Below are 20,358 nucleotides of genomic sequence, written 5' to 3'. Positions count from 1 at the left end.
TTTTTTGTTTTAATTATAAAATTAATTTTTACAACAATCAAAGTACGTTTAATCTAAACTAAATTAATTTTACTTTTTTTTGAAAAACCATTCACGCATCCCGCGTTAAAATATCTAGCCTCAACCTAGCCTTATCGAACCCAAGTAAGCCTCAATCCAGCCTCACTAAGAAAAAAAAAGCATTTCGAGCCTCAAATGATGTTCAAAATGCATCAATGAGCCTCAAATAGTGATCAAAGAGCATCAACTAATACTAATCGAGTTTAAATTACATAATCGAGTAGTAGGTTTATATGAGGCTCATCGAAGCTTATTGAGGACCTTCGAGCATCATTTGAGGCTCATTGATGCTTTTTGAACATTATTTGAGGCTCGGAAAGTTTTTTTTCCCAGTAAGGCTGGATTGAGGCTTACTTGGGTTCGATAAGGCTAGATTGAGGCTAGATATTTTGACCCGGGATAAATCCGTACTTATGATGGAAATATATCGATTTTTCGACAAAGTGGCTGATAAAGGGGCCTGGCCGATAATGGGGTCACTTACCTTAACAATTGGTAAAGATTGTAAAAATATAAGCAATTATTCATTTCATTCAAGATGACGACTAAAGAAATTTACACGAGTTTTGTAATCGCAGATATACAATTGTAAAAATTAATAAAAAATGTAGATTTAAAAAAAAAAGGGTTTAGTATTGGATAATATCTCAAAATCTATAATAGATAATGGAAAATCAAAAAAGATTTTTTAAAAGGAAAAAGTTTCTAATAAACAAAGGTTTGACTTTCCGATCTCTATCTAAATTATTCCATAATGTGAATTAATGTTAAAAGTTGATATTGACACGACACACATGCTGGTCTTCGGCTACCGGTAACTCTGAAAAAAATTAAATGTCTGCAACAAACTGACAGCTGTGAATTACGATGAAAACAACAATCTGTTTTTAACAAATAACATACGAACATTTTCTTCTTTATCGACCATTACTTTGGTAGATTTCATACGATCCCCAATGGTATCGTGTATATGAAACTTTGCTACTGCAGGTAAAATTATGTATTGGATTAGTCTCTAGGTCTCGAGCTACATGAATACTTCAGCGCAACTTATTCAAATAACTGATACAGTTAATAATTTTTTACACGATGTTGAAGAAATAAGAGATAATTAATGTATAATAAGACTATTCATAATCCAAAGAGTATCCAATTGCTGAATAATGTTGATCGTACTTTGTCAACGGCCATATCATGCTGAATTCACCAGTTCTCGTCTGATCACTGAAGTTAAGCAGCATTGAGCGTGGTTAGTACTTGGATGGGTGACCGCTTGGGAACACCACGTGCTGTTGGCATTTCTTTTTTTTTTTTTTTTTTTTTTATTTGCTAAAGACAAAATTTATATTCTTTGTATGAATTGAAAAAAAAAAAAATTTTTTTTTTTAAAATGCAATTTTTATTCAAGTTAACATACAACTTGATATGTTAATATGTACGAAAAAAAAAAAAAAAAAAAAAAAAAACAAAAAACAAGTAATATTAAAAGTTTAAAAAAAAGTGTCCTCAATTTTGGGTATAAAATAACCTACTTAGAAATGTTTACTTTTTTTTTTAACCTTTATAAAATAATTATCTACTCTATTAGCCGCATTACTTTGCAGCTGTTCTGTTTATTTTTTATTTTATGACTTGGCATATGGTAAAAATTCTTAAATTTCAAGATTTACTCGGGAAAATGATTATCGCTTGTTTACATTAATTTTCTGATTGGCTATTAAAAAACAAAAAAAAACGAGATTGATTTACGTTTCATCAAGCGAGATAAAATGAATAGATCAAAAAAGCTATATAGTTATATGCAATTGATATGAGATTCACATCCAGTACTCGTATCAGGTGATCTAAACCTGGTACGTATTTTGTTAGACCGGCAAATTTCTTTACATCGGTCGGGAAATAGCAGTCGTTAATCAAATTATAAAACAATGTAACATATTAAGTGATGATATTCTAAATAGCAGATGGTTAATATACAATGAAGATGTCATCATAATAGAACTAATTGTAATCAACAGTGGTCAAATCCCGAATTATCTTGTTCATACTTTGTCAACGGCCATATCATGCTGAATTCACCAGTTCTCGTCTGATCACTGAAGTTAAGCAGCATTGAGCGTGGTTAGTACTTGGATGGGTGACCGCTTGGGAACACCACGTGCTGTTGGCATTTCTTTTTTTTTTTTTTTTTTGCTTAGCACAAAATTTACATTATTTTCGTAGATTGAAAAATAAACTCTTTGTTCTTTAGTTTTTATTTAAGCATGCAATTTTTATCAAATTGCATATAATTAGATGCATTTTATAAATGCATAATGCGTCCAACACAAAATTATTTTGAAGAAAAAGTACTAGATAAAAAGTACAAGTCTTATGACTTGACATATGATGAGAATTGGTATAATTTGAGTTTCACTCGAAAAAAGAGATGTTGCTTGTATGCATTAATTTTTTGAGTGGTAATTAATGAACAAAAAATCTGTAAACTTGCTGATCCTGCAGACCAGCCCCAAAACTTTTTGCTGTTTCCGAGCTCAAAAAGATCTATCAACATTTAAATAAAGGATAAAATAGTGGGCAAAATCCAGTCAAAGTTTATAAATTAATAAATAAAATACAAATTTTACTGGACAAAATTATTCTATTATTCATTTATACTCTCTGCCAGTTATAATATTTGAGTCATTAGCAGTAACATGTATTTTAATGGTTTTATAAAATCATTAGTATTCAAATAAAATGTTGGAAAATCCAAAATGGCACACCTCAATCGCTCATTTTCTTTTTAATCATTACTTGTATTTTTTTTTTTTATTTTTTCTAAATATTCCGCATTTTAGTTGTAGATCTCGCTCTTTTTTTTCAATCCTACTGTTTTACGCTAAGGCTGTTGCGAGTAGTCGATGGGGAGAAAAAAAGAAAAAAGAATTTACTTTTGTAATAATAACAATAGTAAAAATAAAAATGGCCACTAAACTTTTCATGAATAATCAGTCTTATTATTTTATTTAGTTACAATTAAACTAAAAGGATTTAGACAGTAATTTTCAATAGGGTTCTTGTGATCAAAAATAGAAAGATGATAAAAAAAAGTTAGGCCGATTAATTGTGTCTATCGAGAGTTATTTGGTTTACTAAGTTTCATACAGGACAATTGGCAACTCGTGTCACTGGGATTAAAATAATTTATATTTAATTAATGGAATAATTAATCGACTTAATATTGAGTCGAAGTTATTCTTTACTAAATTGTCTTTGTGTTGATATAAAATTTGACCCATTTTAGTGTAATCGAAAAAGTCTAGATATAATTTAATGTGAGTGAATAAGTCAAAGAATCTAGAGCGATCATAAAGCACACCAGCGCTTTCGCGCTTGAGGTGTGCAATACAGTTAACAAGATTTATTTATACTCGATAATTTTAGTATGTTAACTTTAATGTGACCATTTAATAAAATCGTGAAAGCTTGTTTATAAATAAAATATATTTCTATTTTAGATATTTATATATTTATATTCTTTTTATTTGTTACGATATGACGAATAATTCCAAAGAAGAGATCATCATTATGATTTTGTTGTAAATGAACAACATACCTCGATCTAAATATTCTACTGTGTACCTAAAAATACGGAATTTCATATAATAAAGACTCTCATAAATTTAATGCAAACTCATAAGCTTGACTAAACTCAATGCTAGTTTTAAATCCTTCATTACTTAAAAATCTATAGTTTGATTCTAGTTGTAATTTATTTGCTAAAGAAGATAAACATTTACTCGAAATTGAACAACATGGGAATATTTATGAAACTTTTGATGAAAGCTTTTAAATATGGAGTGTGATAAATATTTTACAAGACCCATGGCTTCAGTTGTTCTTGGGTAATGTTCGAAATAAAATAAGAGTGATCAAAGTCTCGAAAAGCAGAAAATCTTTCAGGGAATAAACAAATGGATAATAGCACGCTCGAAACCGTATGTTAATAAATAAAGGGTATCCTTTTTATAATATCAAGACGAGGTTGTGTCTCCCTATTTATCCCAATTCAACCTGTTCACCAGAACAGGGAAATGGTTTCGCGGGTGGCTTCTTCCAAGCCCACTTCAACCACAGTATCTTTATTTCCTGAGGTGGTAGGAGTGATATGGCTTACAGAGGTATGGACTCGTGGTGATTGTGGTTAAATACCACCCGCAATGAGAATTTTTTGATACCTCCAGTTAATGTCCACCCTTAGTCACTTGATTATATTTTATGATTAAAAGTGTTGTCTGGGAGGAGATGGGAGCTACGCAGCGCGTTTATACCCAAAAGAGCCAGGAAATGGCCTCCCGTCAAACAAAGGTGAACTTCGGTTCTATTACATTGACTTTTTTTTATTCAACCCAGAGAATAATTCTAAAATACTTCTTTCTTCGTTTTTTAAATTTGTATTTTTTAAGCCAGTATCACTTCTATATACAGAGCCAAATGAAGTTCTGGGAACGTCGGTGATGAAGTCTTTTAACGAAGCCGGTGATTCAGATGAATTTAAATATAACTGTGGTACATGATATTGAAGTTAAAGCTACAAATGAAAAAATGTCAAAAATTATTTAATATTAGATTTTGATACTTTGAAGTTATTTTAAAGCACAAAAATAGATTCTATGATTATTTTCAATTAAAATGAGAATTGACGATCAATTATTATAATTTTTAAAAACACCCACTTGCTCTCCCGATATTTTTTTAATAATTTCATTTTTATTCTGATCTTCGGAATGATTCGATTGATAGTACTAGGCTACCAGTTAGTCGGCTATTATTTAGAGATCGGAGGATTATTCCAAAAAATATCAGCGTCGGGAAGTTTAAAAAATAACATTTTATAATATTTTCCTGATTAAATCGAAAAAGATATTTTATACGGAAGAAATTTCCAATAAAAAGTCTTGACTTTTCGATCTCTATCTACATTATTCCATAATGTGATATAATGTAATAATAGGTCTTTACACGGCACTTTGGCTACCACTGACGTTGAAAGAAACTAAATGTGTGCAATAAACTGACAGTCGTGAATGACCATAAAAACGTGAACCGGTTTTCAACAAACATCATACAAATATTTTCTTCTTTATCGACCATTATCTTGGTAGATTTCATACTATCCTCATTAGTATCGCGTATATGAAACTTTGTTACTGCAGGTAAAATTATGTATTGAATTAGTCACGAGCTACATGAATACTTCAGCTTAACATATTCAAATAACTGATACAGTTGATAATTTTTTACACGATGTTGAAAAAATATCGATAGTTAATGTATAATAAAACTAATCATAATCAAAAGAGTATCCAAGTGCTGAATAATGTTGATCATACTTTGTCAACGGCCATATCATGCTGAATTCACCAGTTCTCGTCTGATCACTGAAGTTAAGCAGCATTGAGCGTGGTTAGTACTTGGATGGGTGACCGCTTGGGAACACCACGTGCTGTTGGCATTTCTTTTTTTTTTTTTTTTTTTTTTTTTATTTGCTAAAGACAAAATTTATATTCTTTGTATAAATTGAAAAAAAAAAAATTTTTTTTTTAAAAATGCAATTTTCATTCAAGTTAACATACAACTTGATATGTTAATATGAACGAAAAAAAAAAAAAAAAAAAAAAAAAAAACAAGTAATATTATAAGTTTAAAAAAAAAGTGTCCTCAATTTTGGGTATAAAATAACCTACTTAGAAATGTTTACTTTTTTTTTAACCTTTATAAAATAATTATCTACTCAATTAGCCGCATTACTTTGCAGCTGTTCTGTTTATTTTTTATTTTATGACTTGGCATATGGTAAAAATTTGTAAATTTCAAGATTTACTCGGAAAAATAATTATTGCTTGTTCGCACAAGCAAATGTTCAAGCACAGGTTTTTCTCACTAATTTTCCTGTAAATCAAGTCAATTACCAGTGCCTAGCGCTAAAATACCGTATATGGGTCACGTAACAATTAAGAATTAAATAAGGAAATAAGAACATATCTTAATACAAAACATAATGTTAGATTAAGCTTAAGTTAAGCAGGAGCTACATATAATTTGGTGAAAAAGTGCAATATATTTTCGTATATATAGGATTATTTAATAAAATATATATTTATAAAAAGAAAAGTTCTCGTCTGATCACTGAAGTTAAGCAGCATTGAGCGTGGTTAGTACTTGGATAGATGACCGCTTGGGAACACCACTAGCTGTTGGCATTTCTTTTTTTTTTATTTTTGTATTTGATGAAAACAACTTTATTATCTTTTTGCAAATTAAAAAAATAAACTTGTTTCAAACATAGATGAATTACTTGTTTTTAAACAAATGAAATAGATATTCACTTTTGCTTATAATGATATAACATGAAGAAAACAATCATAGAATTCTGGATCCTTTTCCATAATTATTTTTCCGATATCGACTTCTTTCCGGTATCGAAATTTTGGAAACCGCGCGAATAGCAAGTAGCAAGTTGCAAATATTAACTTCGACTCCGCCGTCCTTCTTACGGCATCAAATAAATAAATATTTTGAACAAATGAATAGTCTGCAATAAACTGACAGCTGTGAATTACGATGAAAACAACATTCTGTTTTTAACAAATAACATACGAACATTTTCTTCTTTATCGACCATGACTTTGGTAGATTCCATACTATCCTCATTAGTATCGCGTATATGAAACTTTGCTACTGCAGGTAAAATTATTTATTGTATTAGTCATGAGCTACATGAATACTTCAGCTCAACATATTCAAATAACTGATACAGTTGATAATTTTTTACACGATGTTGAAAAAATAAGAGATAATTAATGTATAATAAGACTAATCATAATCAAAAGAGCATCCAAGTGCTGAATAATGTTGATCGTACTTTGTCAACGGCCATATCATGCTGAATTCACCAGTTCTCGTCTGATCACTGAAGTTAAGCAGCATTGAGCGTGGTTAGTACTTGGATGGGTGACCGCTTGGGAACACCACGTGCTGTTGGCATTTCTTTTTTTTTTTTTTTTTATTTGCTAAAGACAAAATTTATATTCTTTGCATGAATTGAAAAAAAAAATTTTTTTTTTCAAAAATGCAATTTTTATTCAAGTCATCATTCAACTAGATATGTTAATATGTACGTAAAAAAAAAAAAAGAAACAAGAGTAATATTATAAGTTTGAAAAAAAAAGTCCTCGTTTTTGGGTATAAAATAACTAACTTAGAAATAATTACTTTTCTTTTAATCTTTATGAAATAATGATCTACTTTATTTGCCCCATTACTTTGCAGCTGGTCTGTTTATGTTTTATTTTATGCACACTTGCTCTCATCTATCATCTAGTGATCTCTAATCTACGAGTTTTTTCGGGCGCCATGATGTTTTTTGACACAAATTGGCGAGGGTTTCCACTCGAGAGACAAAGCCAGGTATCTGAGTTATGTTAAAGTAATGTGGGATTATAACTAAAATATCAGACGTATCACGCAATGTCATAAATGTCAAGAGTGGGGTCACACTACCACTAATTTATACGCTGAACCTGCATGTTTGAGATGTGCTGGAGAGCATCTTCCTAAGGACTGCACAAAAACAAAAGATACCTCAGCGAAATGCGTCAACTATGGGGGAGATCACCCAGCAAACGCCACAGTCTGCCGAGCCTATTTAGAAATAACTGAAAGAATCGAAGCCAGGAAAAATAATACACCAAAATTCCAACCTAAAACGCGACGAATCCCTGACATAGACAACTTCAAGAACTTTCCGTGGATAAAGCAAGCAAGCAAGCAACCAAAGAGTGGATAATCCATGGAACAGAGCAATGGAATCTCCAAGCAACGAACACTCGAAAAGCAACCTAAGACAAACTAACCTAAATAGTGGCTTAAACAATAACGATGATAGTGAGTATGATATATACAGTGTTCCGAGTGGCAATGCTAATAATACTCTAACCAATAATAACATTAATAATCATAATTTAAGCTCTAGCATTAATAATAGTAATAATAATATTAATTTAAATAATTCTAAGACAAGTCAGTTTGTCAATAGCAAAAGCATATCAAATCTTAGAGAACTAGCTAGTGAAATACAAGAAATAAACTAAATCTGTGATATAAGCGAAATGCTCAATGCAATCCGAAATCTCAAAAAACAATTGCAACAATGTACAATTAAAACAAATAAATTTGAAGTTATTTTTGAATTCAGTAAAAACTTAAACCCATAATGGGTAAGCTAAATTTATATAGTTGAAATGCAAATGGGCTAGAACACATAATAGGTGAGGTAATAGAATTTCTCAAACGTATGGAAATAGACATAATATTGGTATATGAAACAAGACTTAGCAGTACTAATAAAATAAAAATTCGTTATTTCACAATAATTAAAAAAGACAATACTAGCGCTGCTGGCGACTTAGCCATTATAATTAGAAATAACATACCGTTTAACAGTATTAATTTTAAACAAACTATACAAATAAACTGCACGTGTATTAGATTAATCAGTAAAATTCACATTGTTACAGGATATTGTAGCCCAAATTAAGGCGTCACTGCCAAAGACGTAGATAGTATTTTTAATATAGGTGAGAAAATATTATTGGTTGGAGATCTAAAAAATTAAATACAAATATTTTCCTTTTTATCGACCATTATCTTGGTAGATTTCATACTATCCTCATTAGTATCGCGTATATGAAACTTTGTTACTGCAGGTAAAATTATGTATTAAATTAGTCACGAGCTACATGAATACTTCAGCTTAACATATTCAAATAACTGATACAGTTGATAATTTTTTACACGATGTTGAAAAAATATCAATAGTTAATGTATAATAAAACTAATCATAATCAAAAGAGCATCCAAGTGCTGAATAATGTTGATCGTACTTTGTCAACGGCCATATCATGCTGAATTCACCAGTTCTCGTCTGATCACTGAAGTTAAGCAGCATTGAGCGTGGTTAGTACTTGGATGGGTGACCGCTTGGGAACACCACGTGCTGTTGGCATTTCTTTTTTTTTTTTTTTTTTTTTTTTTTATTTGCTAAAGACAAAATTTATATTCTTTGTATAAATTGAAAAAAAAAAAATTTTTTTTTTAAAAATGCAATTTTCATTCAAGTTAACATACAACTTGATATGTTAATATGTACGAAAAAAAAAAAAAAAAAAAAAAAAAAAACAAGTAATATTATAAGTTTGAAAAAAAAGTGTCCTCAATTTTGGGTATAAAAAAACCTACTTAGAAATGTTTACTTTTTTTTTAACCTTTATAAAATAATTATCTACTCTATTAGCCGCATTACTTTGCAGCTGTTGTGTTTATTTTTTATTTTATGACTTGGCATATGGTAAAAATTTGTAAATTTCAAGATTTACTCGGAAAAATAATTATTGCTTGTTCGCACAAGCAAATGTTCAAGCACAGGTTTTTCTCACTAATTTTCCTGTAAATCAAGTCAATTACCAGTGCCTAGCGCTAAAATACCGTATATGGGTCACGTAACAATTAAGAATTAAATAAGGAAATAAGAACATATCTTAATACAAAACATAATGTTAGATTAAGCTTAAGTTGAGCAGGAGCTACATATAATTTAGTGAAAAAGTGCAATATATTTTCGTATATATAGGATTATTAAATAAAATATATATTTATAAAAAAAAAGTTCTCGTCTGATCACTGAAGATAAGCAGCATTGAGCGTTGTTAGTACTTGGATAGATGACCGCTTGGGAACACCACTAGCTGTTGGCATTTCTTTTTTTTTTATTTTTGTATTTGATGAAAACAACTTTATTATCTTTTTGCAAATTAAAAAAATAAACTTGTTTCAAACATAGATGAATTACTTGTTTTTAAACAAATGAAATAGATATTCACTTTTGCTAATAATGATATAACATGAAGAAAACAATCATAGAATTCTGGATCCTTTTCCATGATTATTTTCCGATATCGACTTCTTTCCGGTATCGAAATTTTGGAAACCGCGCGAATAGCAAGTAGCAAGTTGCAAATATTAACTTCGACTCCGCCGTCCTTCTTACGGCATCAAATAAATAAATATTTCAAACAAATGAAATAAGTATTTGTTTCAAAAATTCGATTCGACCCGGAAATATATGTCATAAAAAGTTGTTGTTGCACAAAAAAAAAATAACTACGTTTTCACACTTATTATGAGCTAGAAGATTACAAAACGTCTGGTTAAGGCACGCATTGCGGAGTGAATGGTATCTTGAAAAGAATATAACTCAGACCAATCACTATTTCCGAAAACGTAATAATAATCGGTAAAAATTGTAAAATATAAGCAATTATTCATTTAATTTAAGACGACGTCTAGAGAAATATACACGAGTTGTATTATCGCAGATATACAATTGTAAAAGTTAATAACAAACGTAGATTTTCATAAAAAAAGGGTTTAGTATTGGATAATATCTCAAAAACTATAATAGATAATAGAAAATAAAATAAGATTTTTTAAATGGAAAAAGTGTCCAATAAACGAAGTTTTGGCTTACTGATCTCTATCTAAATGATTCCATAATGTAAATTGATGTTAAAGTTGGTATTGACACGACGCACAGGCTAGTCTTTGGCCACCAGTAACCCTGAAAAAAATCAAATGTCTGCAATAAACTCACAGCTGTGAATTACGATGAAAACAACAATCTGTTTTTAACAAATAACATACGAACATTTTCTTTTTTATCGACCATGACTTTGGTAGATTTCACACTATCCTCATTAGTATCGCGTATATGAAACTTTGCTACTGCAGGTAAAATTATTTATTGTATTAGTCATGAGCTACATGAATACTTCAGCTCAACATATTCAAATAACTGATACAGTTGATAATTTTTTACACGATGTTGAAAAAATAAGAGATAATTAATGTATAATAAGACTAATCATAATCAAAAGAGCATCCAAGTGCTGAATAATGTTGATCGTACTTTGTCAACGGCCATATCATGCTGAATTCACCAGTTCTCGTCTGATCACTGAAGTTAAGCAGCATTGAGCGTGGTTAGTACTTGGATGGGTGACCGCTTGGGAACACCACGTGCTGTTGGCATTTCTTTTTTTTTTTTTTTTTTATTTGCTAAAGACATAATTTATATTCTTTGCATGAATTGAAAAAAAAAAAAATTTTTTTTTCAAAAACGCAATTTTCATTCAAGTCATCATTCAACTAGATATGTTAATATGTACGTAAAAAAAAAAAAGAAACAAGAGTAATATTATAAGTTTAAAAAAAAAAGTCCTCTTTTTATTTTATGACTTGGCATATGGTAAATAATTTGTAAATTTCAAGATTTACTCGGGAAAATGATCATCGCTTGTTTACATTAATTTTCTGATTGGCTATTAAAAAACAAAAAAAACGAGATTGATTTACGTTTCATCAAGCGAGATAAAATGAATAGATCAAAAAAGCTATATAGTTATATGCAATTGATATGAGATTTACATCCAGTACTCGTATCAGGTGATCTAGACCTGGTACGTGTTTTGTTAGACCGGCAAATTTCTTTACATCGGTCGGGAAATAGCAGTCGTTAATCAAATTATAAAACAATGTAACATATTAAGTGATGATATTCTAAATAGCAGATGGTTAATATACAATGAAGATGTCATCATAATAGAACTAATTGTAATCAACAGTGGTCAAATCCCGAATTATCTTGTTCATACTTTGTCAACGGCCATATCATGCTGAATTCACCAGTTCTCGTCTGATCACTGAAGTTAAGCAGCATTGAGCGTGGTTAGTACTTGGATGGGTGACCGCTTGGGAACACCACGTGCTGTTGGCATTTCTTTTTTTTATATTTGTATTTGCTTAATGCAAACTTTATTTTTTTTGTAAATTCAAAAATTAATTTAAAAAAATTAAATTTTTTTTCGTACTTGCAACTTACAATTAAATCACATATTATTGAAAACATTTTATAAATATAAAAGACGACCAACAAACAATATTATTTTAATGCAAATTCTTCTAAATTCCAGGTAAAATAATAAGTCTTGTGACTCGACATATGATGAGAACTTGTATAATTTGAGATTTGCTTAAAAAAACAATTGTCGCTTGTATACATTTTACGAGTAGTAATTGATAAACAAAAAAAAACGTACTCGATCAAGTTTTTTTTTAGAGCTGAATGAAATCAAATTGAAATAATAATAATTAAACAAGAAAATAAATTTATATGAATATATAAAGATAATACAAGAATTATATTCTGTGCTCATATCATATTTTTGTTCAATGTCGTTATCTCATTCTTGAGTTTTTGTGATTATGGAATTGTGCAGAGTTCTGCTGGACTGCTGTTGCTGTTGTTAATGTTATAAGTCTGTTTATATTTTTACTTATTCTGTCATTTTCGGACTTATTCTTATTATTTTTTGCGCGACAGCAGTTCTTTTTCGTTAACCACAATTTCATAAAAACGACATCCTTTGTAGTGAATTGGGTAGTTTAGTGATTCACCGTTTGCACATTTAAGGTTGCCTTTATTGTCAGATGCTGTAAGTGAGCATTCTCTATATTTATGCGTATTACTGCATTTGACACATTTGTATGGGAGCCAGCAGATGAAGCTAGAGTGTTCAAATCTTTGGCAGTTTTGCAGTGAGTAATGTGTGCTCCTATTTTTATAGCTCAGAGTGCACGGGAAGATTGCACTGCCTGATTTTATTTGCATGATAAAGTTATACCAAGTAAAGTTCGATTCACTGAAAAAGTTTTTGAGTACTTTTACTATTTCTAGATTCTCGAGTTGTTTAATGTCAAGTTCCGTTTTTACAGATTTCTCGGTTGGGATATCTCCTCAAATTCCTTAAAAATACTTAGATGGGTTTTCTGTGCCCGTTCTCTGTGAGGAGATCTATTAATCTTTTCATGTTGGGGTTGAATGTGAAGAATGGTTGTGGCTTACCTGTTGGGTTTGGAGGGTCTGTTGTTTGATCATGGTTCGCTGGTTGATTCTGGTCACCGACGAAAGGTGGCGCTATTAAGTTTATATTGTTATGTCCTTCTCTAGTGAGTAGTAAAGAAGTTATTTCGCAGTTGATAAATGATCGGCTGAAGGTCGATTCGTCCGGGAGTATTTGAATACTTAGCTGTATACGGTTGGGATTTTAAGAAGGATTTATAATTGGGTAAACTTGAACTGATTCTAATGTTAGTTACAATAAGTGATACTTGTTAACATTAATTTATAACAAATGTGTATTTTTAATGACAGGTAACTATTACAAACATCCAATTGATTCGTAGCTCTGAGTAGATCTGATTTGAAATTATTTCTCGTCTTAACAACTACTTTCTAAGGGGTGGAGCGAGTGGAGCCTTATCTCGTAGTGATGGTGGCAAGTTGAGTCCCTCATTGGTCTCTTTGCTATGACGTCAATGCTGGGTTCTGATGTAGGAGGGACTTCCCTCTCTGCTACAATGAAGCTCTTTCCTCTGCTTCCAAACGTATAGCCAGCTGCTGCTTTACCTCTGTAAGCTGAGTTTCTCCAAAGGTAGTACCATTTTATGATTGGGTTTTCCAAGTTTCCAACGCTCGAGTATTACAATTTTATTAGGGTTTCTTTAATCAGCTTAAGTGCCCAAACTATTTTTACATATATTACTTAAAATCAAAAGGGATGATAACAAATTTCAACAATTGCTTACTTTAGAGTATAATAGCTTAAAATATACAAATACTTCTCGTAGACTTGAGTTTTCCAAGTCTTACATTTAAACTTAAATATTTATATTCCTTCACAAAACCTTTTTCGATGAGTGACCGGATGTTAAAATAATTTGGGTCTCTATTGTAAGCGGGGTTTTCCCAACGAATATTAGTGCAATCTAAAAATTGCTAGGGTTTTTAGAGGTACATTAAGCTGTAAAATCACCTGGCAACATTGACCTTTCCATCAATATTTGCAAAGTAGCGATAAGTTGACTAAAAAACCAGAAAATGGCCATTTTTTGGGGTTTTTCAAATTGATATTAAGGATGGAAAAAAATTTTTTTTTTTTTTAAATAAAAAGTAAAGCTTGTAGGGACTTTATTTAAGTTTTTTTAAACTGCCCTCTAAATTACTGTGCGACCATTAGTTGCTGAGATATTGATAATCAAAGTCAAAAGGATCCTTTTTCATTTGAAGGCTGATATCTCAGCAACAAATTATCGTACAGAGAAACAAAAAAAAGCAAATTGTAGCTAAATAAATTTCCTAAACGAACTATAAATTGTTTTTTTCGAAAAAAATTTTCCCGGCCCCGTAGACCTAAAAAACAAAACTAAAAAATTTGGAAAAAATTTTGTCTCGACCTTTTTCTTATGATTCCGCAAAAACTGTGGCTTAGAAAATTATTTTGCTGAAAGATCTTTAAACTAGAGATTTCAAGCTTCAATTTACTTTCTTTTATTTTTTCGATACGATCATTTTTCACGAAAATACAGCCTTCCAAAAATCACTAAAAAATTTATATAATTTTCTTGTTCCTTTAATTTTTTGGATAAGTATAGTTTCTTCTTCAGTAATAATTTCGGGTCCAGATTGAAATAAAAAATTGCAACTATCGTTATTTTTTGGAAAGTATAAAATTCAGCTACAGAACTTGACAAATATTTTTTTTTTATAACTTAAAAGGAATTCTGTGTTTCCGTGCTTTATCTGAATTTGGATCCGGTGTATTTGGCCCGCATTAACTTAGAGACTTGAAATTTTCAAGTCATCTCCGGGAATGTCCTAGAGACAGAGAAAAAAATTCAGAATTCAATTTTTGGAAATTTTTTTCGAAAAAATGACCGTTGTACCAGGCATCGGCTGACTTTCAACCTGATATTTTTGGCCCGCGTCGATTTAGAGAGTTTAAATGTTTTGTACTCTTTTGAGAATATCAAAGAGACCGCAAAAAAAATTCAAAATGCTAGCGACGGAATTTTTCGAAACTTTTTTTTGTGAAAAAATTACGGATTCGACAGACATTACTCGATTTTGGGCCTTATATCTTTAGCCCGCATCGACTTAGGCACTTGAAATTTTTTGGATAATTTTAAAAATATCCAAAAAACGTCTTTATCTAGACGCCATTCCGAATCGTTTAAGCCATCAACTATATTTTTAGGAGACCTGTAACTATTTTTCGTAGGAACTCAACTTCTCGACTAGACTAAAATAGAATAAAAGTACACTATTTAGGTATCTTCATTGATTCGTTGATTTACCATTTGATATGGTATTAACCTTTTTCTTAGACTAGTGAGCCTTTAATTCTGTGCCTATTTAGACAGTCGATCTGAAGGAGTAAACTCCAATCGTGCGTCGGAGCTGACACACACACTTTTTTTTACGGATTTGTGTTGTCATAAAAGGCGGTATAAAAGTTTAAATAATTAATCTATAAATTTTTTGTTTCTTGGAGCTCTTTTTATAAACATACTCAACAAGATGACAGTATGAAAGTTTATACAATATTTTGATTTCATTAATTATTAATTTTTGAACTAACAAAAAAATTAAAAATTAAAATAATGTATGTTAAATAATTTTTTTTTTATAATTTTAAGCTATTACTGATTTCATATTCTTGTTAGGCATTATATGATAACTTTTCAAATTTTTTCTTGCCATTTGTTTATAAATTTTTTATAAACAAATGGATTAATTAAACATTTTTGAAAAATGTTTTTTCACCATATTGTTAGCGTGAGGAAACAATGATTTAAAAAAAAAAAAATTTCTTAAAAACAATATCTTATTGTTTATAATCGTTTTTTTCATATTTTGATTATTTAAATAAATCATTGAGGAATCGTTTTTTTTTTAAATCATAATTTACGTTTCTAAATATAATGTCAAAAAAAAATTTTTTTTGTCAACAATTTATTCATTTGTATGTTTAACAATTTTTTTTTTTATTTAATTTTTTTTCTAAAACATGAAAAAATTACATAAACAGCAACCTGCAACAATATGGCAAATAAAAATTTTCTCAGTTTTTTAAAAAACATCTGGATTTTGGAGTACGACAAAGTCCAAGCACTGACTCAATTTGTCAACAAACAAATTGCTGTAACTTTGCAACTATTGCAGATACAGTTTTCGACCTTCGAGTCGTTTTTATACAGTATGAGTTAAGCTTTCTTATAAATTTCAAACCTAACGTTTATCTGTTAAAGTTCTTTAACAACACGCATTTATTTATAAAAATTATAAATGCTTTATTAAGAAAAAAAATTTTTTTTTTCAATTATTATTTCCTTACGCTAAAAATATGGTGAACAGAAATTTTCCAAAAATATTTGATTAATCCATTTGTTTATAAAAAGATTATAAAGTTTATAAAATGGCATCAAAAAATTTGAAAAGTAATCACATAATGCCTAACAAGATTATTAAATCAGTAATAGCTTAAAATTAAAAAAAACACTTGAGAATACAAAATAATAATGCTCACTGTACGTATCATTAGAGTACGACTGATATACTATATGTATTTATTTATCATTTAAAGACGCCGTAGAGTATATATATATATATATATATATTAGGGTGCGTCATTTCGGAGCAACATTTTTTTTTTAAGTGCATGTGGAAAAAATCGTAGTTCAACACAAAAAAAAAAAATTTCGCGCAAGAAAAAAAATTCTATGTCGATTACAGACCTAGCTCATTGAAAAATTCGATTTTCCCATTTAAATAACACGGGAAAAAATTTTTTTTTAGCTTTAAGTATCGTTAACTCATTAAACAAATCAATAGATTGAATAGACTAATACATATTTTTGTAGGAAATTGAACGCTCTACAAAAAAAGTCTCTTATCATTTTTCGATAAATCCATCTGTTCAAAAGTTATTGGAGGTCGAAGTAAAGTTGGAGATCTTTTTACTTTTCCGGCGAAACTATCAGACTTATCACAAAATGTTGTAGGATCTTTTTTGTTGACAATTCTATTCTCTACAAATTATTATCAGTAAAGTTTTTTCAAGTTCCGCATTATTTTCTATTTATGTTCATTTTAATTTCAAGCTGTTAAAAAAGTGGTTCTGATCGATTTCAAGAGCTCGACATTGAAATAGAAATAACTAGAAAACGATGCGAAATTTGAAAAAACTTTACTGATAATAATTTGTAGAGAATAGAATTGTCAACAAAAAAGATCCTAAAACATTTTGTGATAAGTCTGATAGTTTCGCCGGAAAATTAAAAAGATCTCCAACTTTACTTCGACCTCCAATAACTTTTGAACAGATGGATTTATCGAAAAATGATAAGAGACTTTTTTTTGTAGAGCGTTCAATTTCCTACAAAAATATGTATTAGTCTATTCAATCTATTGATTTGTTTAATGAGTTAACGATACTTAAAGCTAAAAAAAAATTTTTTCCCGTGTTATTTAAATGGGAAAATCGAATTTTTCAATGAGCTAGGTATGTAATCGACATAGAATTTTTTTTCTTGCGCGAAATTTTATTTTTTTTGTGTTGAACTATGATTTTTTCCACATGCACTTAAAAAAAAATATGTTGCTCCGAAATGACGCACCCTAATATATACTAGACTGATTCAAAAAAATCGACTAATTTATTTTTTCTTCATTATATTGAAAATATTGTTGGAAATGACGAAAAAAAAAATACTGTGAAAGTTTGAGCTCTTAATATTAATATAAACAACTGCCGCATCGCGATTTCCTATTTCCCGTTTAAATAACATGGGAAAATTTATTTTTTAAGCTTTGGAATATTGTAGCTCTCGGTAGGACCAATACTTTTGAAGGTCCAAGACATAATCTTATGGGAAATTTGACGCTCTACAAAAAAGGTCTCTTATAATTTTTCGATATTTTTATTTCTTCAAAAGTAATTCGAAGTTAAAATTAGAATGACGATAAATTTTTACATTTTAAAAATTTTTTGACGCAACCATCAACTTTATCCGAAAATTTTAGAGGACATTTTTTGCAGAGCATTTTATTTTCTACAACTTATCTCGAAGAAAATTTTCGATATTTCGCATAAGTCGTAAGGTATTCGCAATTAACTGAAAATTTAATATAATTAATTTTAAGCAACAAAATTTAGATTCTTTAAGAAAATTTTCAGTTAATTGCAGATAACGTACGACTCAAGTGAAATATCGAAAATTGTCTCCGAGATAAGTTGTAGGAAATAAAATGCTCTACAAAAAATGTCCTCTAACATTTTCGGATAAAGTTGATGGTTAGGTCAAAAAATTTAAAAAATGTAAAAATTTATCGTCAATCTAATTTTAACTTCGAATTACTTTTGAAGAATTAAAAATATCGAAAAATTATAAGCGACCTTTTTTGTAGAGCGTCAAATTTTCCATAAGATTATGTCTTGGACCTTCAAAAGTATTAGTCCTACCGTGAGCTACAAAATTCCAAAGCTTAAAAAATAAATTTTCCCATGTTATTTAAACGGGAAATAGAAAATCGCGATGCGGCAGTTGTAAATATTAATATTAAGAGCTCAAACTTTCACAATATTTTTTTTTCGTCATTTCCAACAATATTTTCGATATAATGAAGAAACAAAAATTAGTCGATTTTTTTTTAATCAGTCTAATATATATATATATATATATATATATATATATATATATATATATATATGTGTGTATTGCATACATACGATGCATTCGTACGGTGCCCCGTAGGATACCCTATACACTCACCCCTGAAAAGTGAAAGTCGTAACGAAGTCATTCGTTAAGTAGATTTTACACCTCATATTTTTTCCATACCGGGCTCCTTATATGGAAATCGATTTTTAAGGAGTAAACTCCAAAATGTTGATTAACAATTGAATAACTTTTTGCAAAAATGGTGATGCAACTTTTATTACCACGAAATCATATTCTTTGAAGTTTCTAGATGACACCAGAATGTTTTCAAATTTTGTAATTGATATTTAATTGCAAAAAAAATGATTTAAAAACTACGCTCGCTGGAATGCCGGCGCGTACATGCCGAAACTGCCGCGCAAAAGCTGATTTTCAACGTTAAATTAAAATTATAAATATTGGAGCTACAATTCGGGGAGTCGAGAACTTTTTTACTAAAATTTTCTGCTCTTTCAGAAACTTTTTTTAATAATTGAGCTATCACTTATACTTTTTGAGATTTTGCCAAAAAGCTGGACGGCTAATTTTTTTAACGGTTTTTTGTTCATAACAATTGTATTTTTATTTTTCCAAAAAAAAATCCAAAAAACTTCTTTTTCTAGACGCCATTCCGGATCGTTTAAGCCATCAACTATATTTTTAGGAGACCTGTAACTATTTTTCGCAGGAACTCAACTTCTCGACTTGACTAAAATAGAATAAAAATACATTATTTAGGTATCGTCATTGATTCGTTTAGTTACCATTTGATATAGTATTAATCTTTTTCTTAGACCAGTAAGTCTTTATTTCTGTGCCTATTTAGACAGTCGATCTGAAGGAGTAAACTCCAATCGTGCGTCGGAGCTGACACACACACTTTTTTCTATTTATTTCAGCTACCCTTCATTAATACTTTTACACAATCATTATTACAAAAATACTTAATCAAATAAATCCATTGAATCGGTCGGCACTTGAGTAAAGACCAATGAATAAATGATGGCACCAAATCTCCGCGTTTCCCTTCACATTTTTCCAGGCTTAGGACTGGCAGCAGACGAAAATAGTAAGCTGGCATGTTTAAAAACGCGAAATACTAGCTAATAGCATTTCTTTTCAATCTCTTTGCGCAGCGTTTTTAATTTTCCACTTCTATATAAAACTATTTATAATATTTACATAATTTTTTAAATATTTAAATATTATCTCGAGTAACTTTTTTTTGTTCTCCACATAACTCTTTGCAAATGAACCGGTAATAATTTCTCATTTTTATCGTATTCAAACACTATTTTAACATCTACAACTTCATCAGACCAACTATTATGATTTGTATTGAAAAATTTTATTTTGACTTCTTGAATTATTCCATATATTGTACCATCAATTGTTTGAAGTTCAACGTCTCTTTCGTTAATTTCATAATTTTGGAATGTTGAAATTGTAGGCGGTAAAATATTTTTGTATAAATATAAATAAAAATGTCTATAATTTTCGATAGATGAATTATAATAGTGTTTTAAACAAAATTTTTGATACTTACTATTTACCGAATCGTACTCCTCCATTCTGTTGTTATATATTTCCATTGTGATA

General features: G+C 29.7%; 7 non-coding genes across 7 annotated transcripts; all 7 read left to right on the top strand.

Moving 5' to 3' along the window:
* Nucleotides 1–1,239: 1,239 nt before the first annotated feature.
* LOC130664334 (5S ribosomal RNA) lies at nt 1,240–1,358 on the top strand. The gene has a single exon (XR_008989372.1). It is a non-coding gene; the product is annotated as a 5S ribosomal RNA (ribosomal RNA).
* A 753-nt stretch (nt 1,359–2,111) lies between these two features.
* LOC130664333 (5S ribosomal RNA) lies at nt 2,112–2,230 on the top strand. Its single transcript, XR_008989371.1, has one exon. It is a non-coding gene; the product is annotated as a 5S ribosomal RNA (ribosomal RNA).
* Nucleotides 2,231–5,438: 3,208 nt separating this feature from the next.
* Nucleotides 5,439–5,557, top strand: LOC130664332 (5S ribosomal RNA). Its single transcript, XR_008989370.1, has one exon. It is a non-coding gene; the product is annotated as a 5S ribosomal RNA (ribosomal RNA).
* A 1,413-nt stretch (nt 5,558–6,970) lies between these two features.
* On the top strand, nt 6,971–7,089 carry LOC130664331 (5S ribosomal RNA). The gene has a single exon (XR_008989369.1). It is a non-coding gene; the product is annotated as a 5S ribosomal RNA (ribosomal RNA).
* Nucleotides 7,090–8,990: 1,901 nt separating this feature from the next.
* Nucleotides 8,991–9,109, top strand: LOC130664330 (5S ribosomal RNA). The gene has a single exon (XR_008989368.1). It is a non-coding gene; the product is annotated as a 5S ribosomal RNA (ribosomal RNA).
* Nucleotides 9,110–11,071: 1,962 nt separating this feature from the next.
* On the top strand, nt 11,072–11,190 carry LOC130664329 (5S ribosomal RNA). The gene has a single exon (XR_008989367.1). It is a non-coding gene; the product is annotated as a 5S ribosomal RNA (ribosomal RNA).
* Nucleotides 11,191–11,816: 626 nt separating this feature from the next.
* Nucleotides 11,817–11,935, top strand: LOC130664328 (5S ribosomal RNA). The gene has a single exon (XR_008989366.1). It is a non-coding gene; the product is annotated as a 5S ribosomal RNA (ribosomal RNA).
* The last annotated feature ends 8,423 nt before the right edge of the window (nt 11,936–20,358 follow it).

Source organism: Microplitis mediator, chromosome 2 (genome assembly GCF_029852145.1).
Source record: "Microplitis mediator isolate UGA2020A chromosome 2, iyMicMedi2.1, whole genome shotgun sequence".
NCBI lineage: Eukaryota > Metazoa > Arthropoda > Insecta > Hymenoptera > Braconidae > Microplitis > Microplitis mediator.
Note: the sequence above shows the minus strand (reverse complement) of the source record. Positions and strands in the feature narration are given on the sequence as shown.